At 46.5% G+C, this 15,937-nt stretch overlaps 1 long non-coding RNA gene across 1 annotated transcript in view; it reads left to right on the top strand.

Annotated features, from left to right (window-relative positions):
- Nucleotides 1–1,800: 1,800 nt before the first annotated feature.
- The window catches only part of LOC140427322 (uncharacterized), a 37,180-nt gene continuing 23,043 nt past the window's right edge, over nt 1,801–15,937 (top strand). Inside the window, exon 1 of the long non-coding RNA XR_011948469.1 lies at nt 1,801–2,631. This is a non-coding gene — a long non-coding RNA (uncharacterized lncRNA). The remainder of the gene's footprint in view (nt 2,632–15,937) is intronic.

The raw sequence follows: 15,937 nt of genomic DNA, 5'->3' as shown, positions 1-15,937 counted from the left end.
GGAAACCCACGCACACACGGGGAGGATGAGTTGCACGTATGCTGTCCTCCCAAATCCGCCAGCGATTGCTGGAGAAAAAGACACTAGGCTTCAAGGAGGCACGGGTCCTTGCTAGCTCCCTGGATGTGGCCGCCCGAAACGCCCGTGCTTATGTCCCTGACCGCGTGGCAGCCCCTTGGGCAGCATGGAACCCACCGCGGCCAACTCCGATGCATCCCCCATCCCCCCACAAGCTTGTGCTGCGAGACTGCCAGGCAACCCCAGGGAGCCCCGCTGCTATTTTTGCAGGCACGCCAAGAACCCCCGGCAGCGTTGCCCGGCCCGCTCATCCATCTGTAAAGGGTGCGGCAAAAAGGGCCATTTCGTGGCAGTATGCCAGGCCCGGGCGGTCGTCGCGGTCTCCGGGGCGAACCGGGATCGCCACCGCAACCCTCTCCACGAGCCACATGCGGCCAGCGGGCGCCGCCATATTCCTTCTCCAGGGCCACGTGTGGTCTACGGGCGCCGCCATCTTGTCCCCCGGGGACCACATGCGACGGCTGGGCGCCGCCATCTTGTACATCTACCTCCAGCCATGTGCGACCAGTGGGCGCCACCATCTTGGCTGGACTCTCAGGACCCCGACTCGGATGACCAAACACCGCCCGATGAAAACATTCAAATTTTGCCACGACTTGCCTCGGTAACTCTGGACCAGTCTCGGCCCCGAACACGCCTAATATTGCCTACCACAGTAAATAATTGTCTGTAAATATGTGTATTGCATGTAAAGGCACTGAAGGGTACCGCTATAACCTCTACCACTGCCTCTACCACCACCCCCGCCAGACTCTTTTTTAAACAGAGTGAATGTGGTAGGCTATATTAGGGGTATCGCGATACCTAGGTGGGATGTACCTTATGCTGTGGTATGAGTGGTGGAACCTGTCTGCTGGTTCCGCCCAGCAGGCGGAGCATAAGATTCTGTGTTTCACCCACAGCAGTCATTCTGTACCGGAGCTGCTGGGGTAACTATTTGTTCATTAAAGCCTTCAATTGGACTACAATCTCGCTTCAGTGGTGATTGATTGTGCATCAAACACCCTGTGAGAAAGACTGTTTTGTGTCTGTTCTTGAGAATCACTGCACTCAAGGAGTGAGCTCATTTCTTCCCCAGGGTACACCTTATTGCGATCAGTCGAGAGGTGGGGAAAGGGGGACATAATCTCACATCTCCCCCCTGTCACGAATGATGTTGAGAGGCTTCTGGGATCGCCTGTAAATGTAGATACTCTTCTAGCATCTCCTATAAATAAAGATACTCTTACAGAATCCACTGTAAATATAGATCTACTTTTAATTTTTCTGCTACAAATAGTCATGCACTTCCGATCCCCTGCCCTAATTTTCAGAAGGCAGTCAGTTAATTACTCAGGGGAAAGCAATGCAGATTAAAAGGATATTTGTTCACAGCACAAAGCAACGGGAACAATATGCTGGTAAATCAACAAACACAGGGAAACAGAGAAATCTGATAAGCTTGTGGACTCTCTGGGACTCTCTTTCAGAATGCCGAATGGCCGGGGGGGGGGGGGGGTTGCAATTTGTGAACCTCAGGTGTAAATACATGTGGAAATTCTGATACTGAGCTATGAGCATTTCGCATAGTTGGGGGATATAGGAACAGTTTCCCAGCAATGTTCTGTTCCCCGCAAAAACAGTTTGAGTACTTTAAACTTGCAGTGTATGCTTTTGCTTGCGTTTCAGGCAGCGTCGCTGCCGATTTGAGCAGCCGTTTTCCACTGTTCGCACACTGGGCTGGCACAGCTACAGCACAGATTAATGATCATCTCCAGATAGCAGCGTATCATCAATAAAGCTCATTATCATTTTACAGGGGAATTTTACATCAATCGGCGCGAGTCAGTGTTACGGTAACTGATGGCCTACCTCAGAGGTGCCAGCAGCTCGAGATTTAAGTCAGTCCCTTGTGTGCTTTAATTCAAAACAACCAAAGGTTTGTGATGAAAACGCAGTGTGAATTCTGAGATAAGAACACGTTAGCCGAGCCACGGTGCAGAGCAGAACGACTGAGCCGATCTCTTCACAGCAAGTTACCCCAAGGTAAATGTACTCTCAAAGATTGAACCAATCAATTTATCCAACTGGGGCTTTCCAGCTAGACTGTGATATCAGCATGATTTCAATAGTGGGATACTGAGAGGAATGACCAACCTGAACGATCTCATTCTTTTGATCATTTGCCTCTGCTAAGATGAACAACCCAAGGCACGAAAAAGGAAATACTGAATTATTGAACTTTTTCTTCTACTGAATGGAACACCAATAAAGAAAGTACTTGTACTAAATTCTGGCATGTTACTGCTCTTTTCTAACCCAGCAACAGTGCATTGCCTCCTGTTGATGGAATGGTTTTTGCAAGGTCAGGTCACATGAACTGATTTGACACCATTAGATGGCTATTGTACAATTACTGAAGGAACCTTCATGATCCAACGAGAGGAAGACTTGGTGTGCAGACCTGGTATGTGGGAGCAAAATTAGGTGTTCGTTCTTTAGGATGGACGAGGTGGTTTGAGAAATGAGTTGTGCCAAAGGGAGAGGCTGCATCTTTTTTACACCGAGGATAAGGTAATCTCCGATTAGAACTGCTACTTTAGCTGCTTTTTAATTAAAAAATAAATGTGACAAATACAAAGAACAAAGAAAAGTACAGCACAGGAACAGGCCCTTCGGCCCGCCAAGCCTGTGCCGACCATGCTGCCCGTCTAACCTAAAATCTCCCACTTCCTGGGTCCTTATCCCTCTATTCCCATCCTATTCATGTATTTGTCAAGATGCCCTTTAAATGTCACTATCGTCCCTGCTTCCTCAACCTCCTCCGGCATCGGGTTCCAGGCACCCACTACCCTCTGTGTAAAAAACTTGCCTCGTTCATCTCCTCTAAACCTTGCCCCTCGCACCTTAAACCTATGCCCCCTAGTAATTGACCCCTCTACCCTGGGGATAAGCCTCTGACTATCCATTCTGTCTATGCCCCTCATAATTTTGTAGACCTCTATCAGGTCACCTCTCAACCTTCGTCGTCCAGTGAGAACAAACCGAGTTTATTCAACCGCTCCTCATAGCTAATGCCCTCCATACCAGACAACATCCTGGTAAATCTCTTCTGCACCCTCTCTAAAGCCTCCACATCCTTCAGGTAGAGTGGCGACCAGAATTGAACACTATACTCCAAGTGTGCCTAACTGAGGTTCTATACAGCTGCAACATGACTTGCTAATTCTTATACTCAATGCCCCGGCCAATGAAGGCAAGCATGCCGTATGCCTTCTTGTCTACCTTCTCCACCTGTGTTGCCCCTTTCAGTGACCTGTGGACCTGTACACCTAGATCTTTCTGACTGTCAATACTCTTGAGGGTTCTACCATTCACTGTATATTCTCTACCTGTATTAGACCTTCCAAAATGCATTACCTCACATTTGTCTGGATTAAACTCCATCTGCCATCTCTCCGCCCAAGTCTCCAAACGATCTAAATCCTGCTGTATCCTCTGACAGTCCTCATCGCTATCCGCAATTCCACCAACCTTTGTGTCGTCTGCAAACTTACTAATCAGACGAGTTACATTTTCCTCCAAATCATTTGTTTATACTACGAACAGCAAAGGTCCCTGCACTGATCCCTGCGGAACACCACTAGTCACAGCCCTCCAATCAGAAAAGCACCCTTCCATTGCTACTCTCTGCCTTCTATGACCTAGCCAGTTCTGTATCCATCTTGCTAGTTCACCCCTGATCCTGTGTGACTTCACCTTTTGTACTAGTCTGCCATGAGGGACCTTGTCAAAGGCCTTACTGAAGTCCATATTGACAACATCCACTGCCCGACCTGCATCAATCATCTTTGGGACCTCTTCGAAAAACTCTATCAAGTTAGTGAGACACAACCTCACCTTCACAAAACCGTGCTGCCTCTCGCTAATACGTCCATTTGCTTCCAAATGGGAGTAGATCCTGTCTCGAAGAATTCTCTCCAGTAATTTCCCTACCACTGACGTAAGGCTCACCGGCCTGTAGTTTCCTGGATTATCCTTGCTACCCTTCTTAAACAAAGGAACAACATTGGCTAATCTCCAGTCCTCCGGGACATCACCTGAAGACAGTGAGGATCCAAAGATTTATGTCAAGGCCTCAGCAATTTTCTCTCCAGCCTCCTTCAGTATTCTGGGGTAGATCCCATCAGGCCCTGGGGACTTATCTACCTTAATATTTTTCAAGACGCCCAATACCTCGTCTTTTTGGATCTCAATGTGACCCAGGCTATCTACACACCCTTCTGCAGACTCAACATCCACCAATTCCTTCTCTTTGGTGAATACTGATGCAAAGTATTCATTTAGTACCTCGCCCATTTCCTCTGGCTCCACACATAGATACCCTTGCCTATCCTTCAGTGGGCCAACCCTATCCCTGGCTACCCTCTTGCTTTTTATGTACGTGTAAAAGCCATTGGATTTCCTTAACCCTATTTGTCAATGGCTTTTCGGGACCCCTTTTAGCCCTCCTGACTCCTTGCTTAAGTTCCTTCCTACTTTCCTTATATTCCGCACAGGCTTTATCTGTTCCCAGCCTTCTAGCCCTGACAAGTGCCTCCTTTTTCTATTTGACGAGGCCTACAATATCTCTCGTTAGCCAAGGTTCCCGAAATTTGCCGTATTTATCCTTCTCCCGCATGTGAACATGCCGGTCCTGAATTCCTTTCAACTGACATTTGAAAGCCTCCCACATGGCAGATGTTGATTTACCCTCAAACATCCACCTCCAATCTAGGTTCTTCAGTTCCCGCCTAATATTGTTATAATTAGCCTTCCCCTAATTTAGCACATTCACCCTAGGACCACTCTTATTCTGGTCCAGCAGCACTTTAAAACTTACTGAATTGTGCTCACTGTTCCTGAAATGCTCCCTTACTGAAACTTCTACCACCTGGCCGGGCTCATTCCCCAATACCAGGTCCAGTACAGCCCCTTCCCTAGTTGGACTATCTACATATTGTTTTAAGAAGCCCTCCTAAATGCTCCTTACAAACTCTGCCCCATCGAAGCCCCGAGCACGAAGTGAGTCCCAGTCAATATTGGGGAAGTTGAAGTCTCCCTTCACAACAACCCTGTTGCTTTTACTCCTTTCCAAAATCTGTCTAGCTATCTGCTCCTCTATCTCCTGCTGGCTGTTGGGAGGCCTGTCGTCAACCCCCAACATTGTGACTGCACCCTTCTTATTCCTGATCTCTACCCATATAGCCTCGTTGCCCTCTGAGGTGTCCTCCTGTAATGCAGCTGTGATATTCTCCCTAACCAGTAGCGCAACTCCGCCACCCCTTTTACATCCCCCTCTATCCCGCCTGAAACATCTAAATCCTGGAACGTTTAGCTGCCAATCCTGTCCTTCCCTCAACCAGGTCGCTGTAATGGCAACAACATCATAGTTCCAAGTACTAGTCCAAGCTCTAAGTTCATCTGCCTTACCCGTTATACTTGCATTAAAACATATGCACTTCAGGCCACCAGACCCACTGTTTTCAGCAACATCTCCCTGTCTGCTCTTCCTCAGAGCCATATACTGGCCCTATTCCCCAGTTCTCCCTCAATGTTTTCACCTTCTTACCTATTCTCCAGTACCACCCCCCCTGCCATACTAGTTTAAACCCTCCCGTGTGACATTAGCAAACCTCGCGGCCAGGATATTTATGCCTCTCCAGTTTAGATGCAACCTGTCCTTCTTATACAGGTCACATCTGCCCCAGAAGAGCTCCCAGTGGTCCAGATAATGGAAACCCTCCCTCCTACACCAGCTGTTTAGCCACGTTTTTAGCTGCTCTATCTTCCTATTTCTAGCCTCACTGGCACATGGCACAGAGAGTAATCCTGAGATTACAACTCTTGAGGTCCTGTCTTTTAACTTTCTGCCTAGCTCCCTGAACCCCTGCTGCAGGACCTCATGCCCCTTCTTGCCTAGGCCATTAGTACCAATATGTACAATGACCTCTGCCTGTTTGCCCTCCCCCTTCAGGATGCCCGTTACCTGTTCTGAGACATCCTGGACCCTGGCACCAGGGAGGCAACATACCATCCTGGAGTCTCTTTCACGTCCACAGAAGCGCCTATCTGTGCCCCTGACTATAGAGTCCCCTATGACTATTGCTCTTCTGCGCTTTGACCCTCCCTGCTGAACATCAGAGCCGGCCGTGGTGCCACTGCTCTGGCTGCTGCTGTTTTCCCCTGATAGGCTGTTCCCCCCGACAGTATCCAAAGCGGTATATCTGTTCGAGAGGGAGACAACCACAGGGGATTCCTGCACTGACTGCCTGCCTCTTCTGGTGGTCACCCATCTCTCTGCCTGCACCTTGGGTGTGACCACGTCTCTATAACTCCTATCTGTGACGCTTTCCGCCACCTGCATGCTCCTAAGTGCATCCAATTGCTGCTCCAACCAAACCGTCTGTGAGGAGCTGCCATTGGTTACACTTGCTGCAGATGTCGTCAACCGGAACGCTGGAAGCGTCACAGATCTGCCACATCTCACAGTTGGAGCACTGCACCCCGCTGAGTGACATTTAAGCACTAATAATTAATTTAAAATAAACACTTGATTTATTGTTAGAATGAGTTGCAATTAACTATACATTTGAGACTGAGGTTCAAAGATTAACTACAGTGAAGAAGGAGCCCATTGAGCCTATCGAGTCTGCATTGACCCTCTGAAAGAGCACCCTACCGAGGCCCACTCCTGCACCCTATCCCCGTAACCCACTAACCTCACCTAACTTTTATTGGACACTAAGGGGCAATTTAGCATGGCCAATCCACCTAACCGGCACATCTTTGGACTGTGGGAGGAAACCGGAGGACCCGGAGGAAACCAATGCAGACACAAGGTGACTGTACAAACTCCACACAGTCACCCAAGGTTGGAATCGAAGCTGGAGCCCTGGCGCTGTGAGGCAGCAGTGCTAATCACTGTGCCACCGTGCCCCAAATTATGAGGACAGGTTACACAGTGCAAACGTGCATTCCCATGAATAAAGAAGATTAAGAGCTGATGCAATTGAGACATTTAATATGATTAAAGGAGCTGAGAGGGTAGATTGAGACAAACCATTTCCTCCAATGTGGAGTCCAGAACAGGGAGGCATAACCTTAAAATTAGAATTAGGCTGTTCAGAGGTACGTCTTCTCACAAAGGGTACTGGAATTCTGGAAATAGGTCCTCTTGAAGGTTGTTGAGGCAAGTTAAATTGATTTTGCTTTGTTCGGCAATGCTATTAAAGGGTATGGAAGCAAAGAGGGTAGGTGGATTTACGATAAGATGAGCCCAATGGCAGAACAGGCTCAAGGACTGAATTGCCTACTCCCATTCCTTTGATGTACATTTGACATAGGAACATACGGCATAGGTGCAGAAGTAGGCCATTTGGCCCCTCGATCCTGCTCAGCCATTCACCAAGGTCATGGATGATCTGTTTGAGTTTCGAGTTTGACATTCTATCTTCCCCGATAACCTTTGATTCTCTTGCCTATCAGGAATCTATCTACCTCTGCCTTAAAAATATTCCGTGACCCCGGTTTCCATCGCCTTCTGAGGCAGAGAGTTCCAAAGTTGCACAACCCTCTGAGAGAAAAGAATTCCCCTCACCTCTGTCCTACAAGGGCGGCCCCTAATTTTAAGACAGTGCCTCCCCGTAGTTCTGGGCGCACCCACAAGGGGAAACATTCTTTCCATGTTCACCTTGTCAAGACCATTCAGGATCTTGTATGTTTCAATCAAGTCATGCCTCACTCTTCTAAACTCCAGTAGAAACAAACTCGGCCTATCCAACCTTTTCTCATAAGCTAATCCTCTCTTTCCAGGTATCAACCTAATAAACCTCCTCTGAACTACCTCCTATGCATTTTCATCCTTCCTTAAATAAGGAGACCAAACCAGGCCACATTCATTCATTTTCATGGAAGCAGGGTCGTTTGGATCGGATTTCCCCAGGCCAAGGTAAGGGTTACGAGCCATGGCCAATGGCGGAACCAATTAATTTTTAGTGGTGATGGCTGAAGAGCTAAAACTCCAAAGGCTACTTACAGGATAATTCGGGAAGGAGACTTGCATTTCCCTTATGCATGATTGAGGAGGACAACCGGCAACCACCTCATATACTCTTTTCTCTAATGATATTGCCCATTGAGATTGAAAATGGGAGACTCATAAGAGCAACTGAAGAGGAAAATGCAAGGCATGGAGAAATGAGCAGACGACCTGTTCTTCGGCAGATCAATTTTACAATTAGTGCATTTGTTTACCAGTATCTCTCAGCATAGTTTGGGCCTCTTATTTGCTTTATAACATCAGTGGAAATGTTGACTATACCACTGTTACTAATCGCCATCATTTTCTGTCATGTTAGTTCAAATTGCAATGCTCAGCGCTGCTTTGAAGAAATGTAATTAGTCAGGATCTTTGTTGACATGGTTCAGTCAGCAAATAATTATAAATGCCCATTTAAGAATATCAAACAGATTACACAAGCAATTTTCCTATGATGTACCTGCTCAAATTTCTCGCTTTTGGTGTCTTATCTGTAATGTGTGATTAATGCCATATGAATGATGCACTGAGCTGTTATTTGAGATAGACAGCATTAATTGATTTATGATTTTAGCTAAAAATTCCACCACACGGATTTATTGTTCAAATGCATTCACTGGCATCAATTTCTGTTGCATTCAGTACAGATAGGCATCACACCACCAAGTTGTATTAAAGTTTGCTATACTTAATCTATTAATTAATTTATTAGGCAGCACAGTTTAAAAATCTGAGGAAAAGTCACATGAATAAAATGGCAGTTTGAAGCCCTTGATACAGGCTGCACCCTCAGAAGCATAAGCATGTTCCAGATTGCAGTGCTGTTCTCCTCTTCCCTGAGTGGAAATAAATGGTTAATTTTAGGGGAAAAATCCTGCATTGAGTGTTTTTATTCTACTTTAGTTTCCATTTTTATTCGGGAAAGAATAGATAATTCTCAAAGTGGATCCTTGTATTGATGAGCATTTTGGAATGTTTACTCGCTTCATTTATCCTAAGCCACCAACTGTAAATTCTCTGAAAATGGTTGGAATGGTGAGATAAGAATACTCTACAATGGCTTCAGAATTTTGACCTATAGTGTTAGAGCCCCAGGTGATGTCAATACTGGACAAATCAGATCCCAGTGTGAAACCTAGATTGACAGATTCTCATTTTTCTTTGAAACCATGGAGGGACATTACTGAACAAATTTACAGGAATCTGCTGATAAACTTTTAACACAATTAATAAAATATTTGTTAGACAAGAAAAATGAACTATTACACCAGACAAAATGGTTTGAAATATCTCAAATTCAAACACAAGAAGTTGATTAAATTTCCCAATATTCCCTTAGCCAGCAATATATCTCCAGACACATCTTCCAGTGAAGAGTTGCCACTAACTTCACACAAAGGTTCCTTGACTGGAATTGGGTCACATGCAAACAATTTTCTTCTGGCAATATCTTGAGCATTCCATGTATTTTTCCTGTGTCTCTATGCCATCTAACCACTATCGCTAGGCAACAACCCAGTTTTTCTCTACTTTGGGTTTTTTCCCAAAATCATTAAACATCTAACCCCTTTCTAACACTCTTTAACTTCAGGAGTTGCAAGATCTCATTTAAATATATATAGACGTAGAACATAGAACATAGAAAAATACAGCACAGAACAGGCCCTTCGGCCCACGATGTTGTGCCGAACCTTTATCCTAGATTAATCATAGATTATCATAGAATTTACAGTGCAGAAGGCCATTCGGCCCATTGAGTCTGCACCGGCTCTTGGAAAGAGCACCCTACCCAAGGTCAACACCTCCACCTAACACTAAGGGCAATTTTGGACACTAAGGGCAATTTATCATGGCCAATCCACCCAACCTGCGCGTCTTTGGACTGTGGGAGGAAACCGGAGTACCCGGAGGAAACCCACGCACACACGGGGAGGATGTGCAGACTCTGCACAGACAGCGACCCAAGCCGGGAATCGAACCTGGAACCCTGGAGCCGTAAAGCAATTGTGTTATCCACAATGCTACCATGCTGCCCTTAAGAACAAATTAATCTATAGTATAGCATTCTACCTTAATCCATGTACCTATCCAATAGCTGCTTGAAGGTCCCTAATGTTCCCGACTCAACTACTTCCACAGGCAGTGCATTCCATGCCCCCACTACTCTCTGGGTAAAGAACCTACCTCTGACATCCCCCCTATATCTTCCACCATTCACCTTAAATTTATGTCCCCTTGTAATGGTTTGTTCCACCCAGGGAAAACATTTCTGGTTGTCCACTCTATCTATTCCCCTGATCATCTTATAAACCTCTATCAAGTCGCCCCTCATCCTTCTCCGTTCTAATGAGAAAAGTCCTAGCACCCTCAACCTTTCCTCGTAAGACCTACTCTCCATTCAAGGCAACATCCTGGTAAATCTCCTTTGCACCTTTTCCAAAGCTTTCACATCCTTCCTAAAATGAGGCGACCAGAACTGTACACAGTACTCCAAATGTGGCCTTACCAAAGTTTTGTACAGCTGCATCATCACCTCACGGCTCTTAAATTCAATCCCTCTGTTAATGAACGCTAGCACACCATAAGCCTTCTTCACAGCTCTATCCACTTCAGTGGCAACTTTCAAAGATGTATGAACATAGACCCCAAGATCTCTCTGCTCCTCCACATTGCCAGGAACTCTACTGTTAACCCTGTATTCTGCATTCATATTTGTCCTTCCAAAATGGACAACTTCACACTTTTCAGGGTTAAACTCCATCTGCCACTTCTCAGCCCAGCTCTGCATCCTCTCTATGTCTCTTTGCAGCTGACAACAGCCCTCCTTACTATCCACAAATCCACCAATCTTCGTATCGTCTGCAAATTTACTGACCCACCCTTCAACTCCCTCATCCAAGCCATTAATGAAAATCACAAACAGCAGAGGACCCAGAACTGATCCCTGCGGTATGCCACTGGTAACTGGGATCCAGGCTGAATATTTGCCATCCACCACCACTCTCTGACTTCTATCGGTTGGCCAGTTCGTTATCCAACTGGCCAAATTTCTCACTATCCCATGCCTCCTTACTTTCTGCAGAAGCCTACCATGGGGAACCTTATCAAATGCCTTACTAAAATCCATGTACATTACATCCACTGCTTTACCTTCATCCACATGTTTGGTCACCTCCTCAAAGAATTCAATAAGACGTGTAAGGCAAGACCTACCCCTCACAAATCCATGCTGACTATCGCTAATCAAGCAGTGTCTTTCCAGACGCTCCGAAATCCTATCCTTCAGTACCCTTTCCATTACTTTGCCTACCACCGAAGTAAGACTAACTGGCCTGTAATTCCCAGGGTTATCCCTCGTCCCTTTTTTTAAACAGGGGCATGACATTCGCCACTCTCCAATCCGCTGGTACCACCCCTGTTGACAGTGAGGACGAAAAGATCATTGCTAACGGCTCTGCAATTTCATCTCTTGCTTCCCATAGAATCCTTGGATATATCCCGTCAGGCCCGGGTGACTTGTCTATCCTCAGGTTTTTCAAAATGCCCAACACATCTTCCTTCCTAACAAGTATTTTCTCAAGTTTACCAGTCTGTTTCACACTGTCCTCTCCAACAATATGGCCCCTCTCATTTGTAAATACAGAAGAAAAGTACTCATTCAAGACCTCTCCTCTCTCTTCAGACTCAATACACAATCTCCCGCTACTGTCGTTGATCTGACCTAACCTTGCTCTAGTTATTCTCATATCTCTCACATATGTGTAAAAGGCCTTGGGGTTTTCCTTGATCCTACCCGCCAAAGATTGTTCATGCCCTCTCTTAGCTCTCCTAATCCCTTTCTTCAGTTCCCTCCTGACTATCTTGTATCCCTCCAGCGCCCTGTCTGAATCTTGTTTCCTCAGCCTTACCTAAGTCTCCTTTTTCCTCTTAACAAGACATTCAACCTCTCCTTGTCAACCATGGTTCCCTCACTCGACCATCTCTTCCCTGCCTGACAGGGACATACATATCAAGGACACGTAGTACCTGATCCTTGAACAAGTTCCACATTTCATTGGTGTCCTTCCCTGACAGCCTATGTTCCCAACTTATGCACTTCAATTCTTGTCTGCCAACATCGTATTTACCCTTCCCCCAATTGTAAACCTTGCCCTGTTGCACGCACCTATCCCTCTCCATTACTAAAGTGAAAGTCACAGAATTGTGGTCACTATCTCCAAAATGCTCCCCCATTAACAAATCTATTACTTGCCCTGGTTCATTACCAAGTACCAAATCCAATATTGCCTCCCCTCTGGTCGGACAATCTACATACTGTGTTACAAAAGCTTCCTGGACACATTGCACAAACACCACCCCATCCAAACTATTTGATCTAAAGAGTTTCCCCTCAATGTTTGGGAAGTTAAAGTCACCCATGACTACTACCCTGTGACTTCTGCACGTTTCCAAAATCTGTTTCCCAATCTGTTCCTCCACATCTCTGGTACTATTGGGGGGCCTATAGAAAACTCCTAACAAGGTGACTGCTCCTTTCCTATTTCTGACTTTAACCCATACTACCTCAGTAGGCAGATACTCCTCGAACTGCCTTTCTACAGCTGTGAAACTATCTCTAATTAACAATGCCACCCCACCCCCCACCTCTTTTACCGCCCTCCCTAATCTTATTGAAGCATCTATAAACCAGGGACCTCCAACAACCATTTCTGCCCCTCTTCTATCTAAGTTTCCGTGATGGCCACCACATCGTAGTCCCAAGAACTGATCCATGCCTTAAGTTCACCCACCTTATTTCTGATGCTTCTTGCGTTGAAGTATACACACTTCAACCCATTTCCGTGCCTGCAAGTACTCTCCTTTGTCAGTGTTCCCTTCCCCACTGCCTCACTACACGCTTTGGCGTCCTGAATATTGACTACCTTAGTTGCTGGACTACAAATCCGCTTCCCATTCCCCAGCCAAATTAGTTTAAACCCTCCCGAAGAGCACTAGAAAACCTCCCTCCCAGGATATTGGTGCCCTTCTGGTTCAGATGCAACCCGTCCTGCTTGTACAGGTCCCACCTTCCCCAGAATGCGCTCCTATTATCCAAATACCTGAAGCCCTCCCTCCTACACCATTCCTGCAGCCACGTGTTCAGCTGCACTCTCTCCCTATTCCTAGCCTCGCTATCACGTGGCACCGGCAACAAACCAGAGATGACAACTCTGTCTGTCCTGGCTTTTAACTTCCAGCCTAACTCCCTCAACTCGTTTATTACCTCCACACCCCTTTTCCTACCTACGTCGTTGGTACCAATGTGCACCACGACTTCTGGCTGCTCCCCCTCCCCCTTAAGGATCCTGAAGACATGATCCGAGACATCCCTGGCCCTGGCACCCGGGAGGCAACATACCTTTCGGGAGTCTCGCTCGCGACCACAGAATCTCCTATCTATTCCCTTAACCATTGAATCTCCTACTACTATTGCTTTTCTGTTCTCCCCCCTTCCCTTCTGAGCCCCAGAGCCAGACTCAGTGCCAGAGACCTGGCCGCTCGAGCCTTCCCCCGGTAGGTCATCCCCCCCAACAGCATCCAAAACGGTATACTTGTTTTGAAGGGGAAAGGCCACGAGGGATCCCTGCACTGTCTGCCTGTTTGTTTTCTTTCCCCTGACTGTAACCCAGCTACTCTTGTCCTGTACCTTGGGTGTGGTTACCTCCCTGTAACTCTTCTCTATCAACCCCTCTGCCTCCTGGGTGATTCGAAGTTCATCCAGCTTCAGCTCCAGTTCCCTAACACGGTCTTTGAGGAGCTGGAGTTGGGTGCACTTTCCACAGGTATAGTCAGCGGGGACACCGGTGGTATCCCTCACCACCCACTTCCTACAGGAGGAGCATGCAACTGGCCTAGCCTCCATCCCTTCTTACCTTACCGAATATAGCTGCCCTGTGGACCAACTGGATCTCCGCCCTCCGACTCTGCTCCCAGTCAGCTGCACTCTCTGTAAACTCCTGGCTCTCTTCTCGCTCTTTGCGGAAATGTAGGAAACAAAATGAAAGGAGCACCTTACTCCTTCCTCACCTAACTCCCTCAGTCACCAAACTCTCACTATAGCACTCAAATGCACCAAATTCAGCACTCCCTCAGTCACCAAACTCTCACTATAGCACTCAAATGCACCAAGTTCAGCATTCAGTGCAAACAAAGTCTACACTGTAGGGGATCACTTTTATACTGTGAATCTAGCCTCTGAAAACTGGCCTAATCCAATGAACTAATTAACAAGCTCCAGCTGCAAGTACCTGCAAGTAGAACCTTTGTTTCAAGCTGATTGAAAATTCACCTTCTTCTAAACCAAACAGCAACTTTTAGGTTAATTAACTAAATAAAAGAAAGACCAGACTTTAGATAAAAATGAAGCCTTATACTCCCTCAGTCACCAAACTCTCACTATAAAACTCACACTGTAAAACTCAAGTGCACCAAATTTAGCACTCAGTGCAAAAATATACATCTATGATATATCTATAAACAGACAAATAAACCCAAAAGACTAACCTTTTAGCCACAGTCCCACCCAGATTTCTGGGCACTAAGGTTCATAAAGAACCAAAAATGAAACTGAAACCATTTGATCTTTCTTGACACTTTTATATTCAGCACAAAGATTCTACACTGTTCCTAACAAGAGTAACCCTTAGTAACTTGAGGTGATGCAATTGCTGCTGCTTTTTTCTCAAACGGTTTGCTGAATCTTTTGATTGGGAATAAACTCTGTAATACACAGTAAAGACGTACTTGCATGTTCTACCTTTAAAGCTTCTGAATTAACCTGGTTCACCCATTCATTTGTTATGGGTTCCAGTTACACCACTGCCAGTACTTAGCATAGGCAGTTCTCTCAACTCTTACCATAAGTCTGGCAGAAGTGAAAAGTCCTTAAAGAAGCACAATCTTGCATTTCTGTTGTGTCTTCATTCATCCCAGCAGCATCAACAAATAACAATTCCCATAAACCATATCGAGAGAGATATTAAAGTGAGCATAAGCTTGACATGAGGTGGGATTATAAGAGTATTTTGAAGGAGGAGGAGGGAGATGAGGAGATTTAAAGGGGCGAGTTCCAGAATTTATGACCTCGGCAACAATAGTAAACAATGAAAGTCAGGGGTGCACAAGAAGCCGAATTGGATGTGTGCAGAAATCTTTTGGGCTGCAAAAATTTACAGAGGTAGATATGAACTGAAGCCATGGAGGAAACTAAAAACAAGGGTAAGATCTTGAAAATGGAAACCTATTTAGTGACATTTTTTCAGGAGAATCCACCAAAGTTACTGAGGGAGCCCAGGGACCCCTATGAAACCTATTCAGGTGACTGAGGGGTTGGTGCCAAACAAACTGGGCTGGATTCTCCGCTCCTTGATGCCAAAATCGCATTCGGCAACGGGGCGGAGAAACCGTTTTGGCGCCGAAATCGGGAGCGGCGTCGGTTTTTCAATTCATCGCCCCCTGAAAATCGAGTATGTGGCGCCGAGTATTCACCACTGCCGACCGGCCGAATTCCCGACGACGTGGGTTACGTGTGCTCACACCATCCGGGATCCTCGCGTGGTGGCTGCGGACTCAGTCTGGCACCACCACAGTCGGGGGAGGGCCGATCGGCGGGCAGGGCCTGGAGGCAATGTGGGCGGGCAGTCCGAGGTCTGCACATGGTCGGAGGGTGACACTACTTTGGCGGTCCAGGTCCGCGAATGAGATCGCCATGGAGCATGGCGCGGCCGCTGCTGTGCGCAAGCGCGGCCTCTGACCCGGAAG

Source organism: Scyliorhinus torazame, chromosome 7, assembly GCF_047496885.1.
Source record: "Scyliorhinus torazame isolate Kashiwa2021f chromosome 7, sScyTor2.1, whole genome shotgun sequence".
Taxonomy (NCBI): Eukaryota; Metazoa; Chordata; class Chondrichthyes; order Carcharhiniformes; family Scyliorhinidae; genus Scyliorhinus; species Scyliorhinus torazame.
The sequence above is the reverse complement of the archived record's forward strand: the minus strand, read 5'-3'. Positions and strand labels throughout refer to the sequence as shown.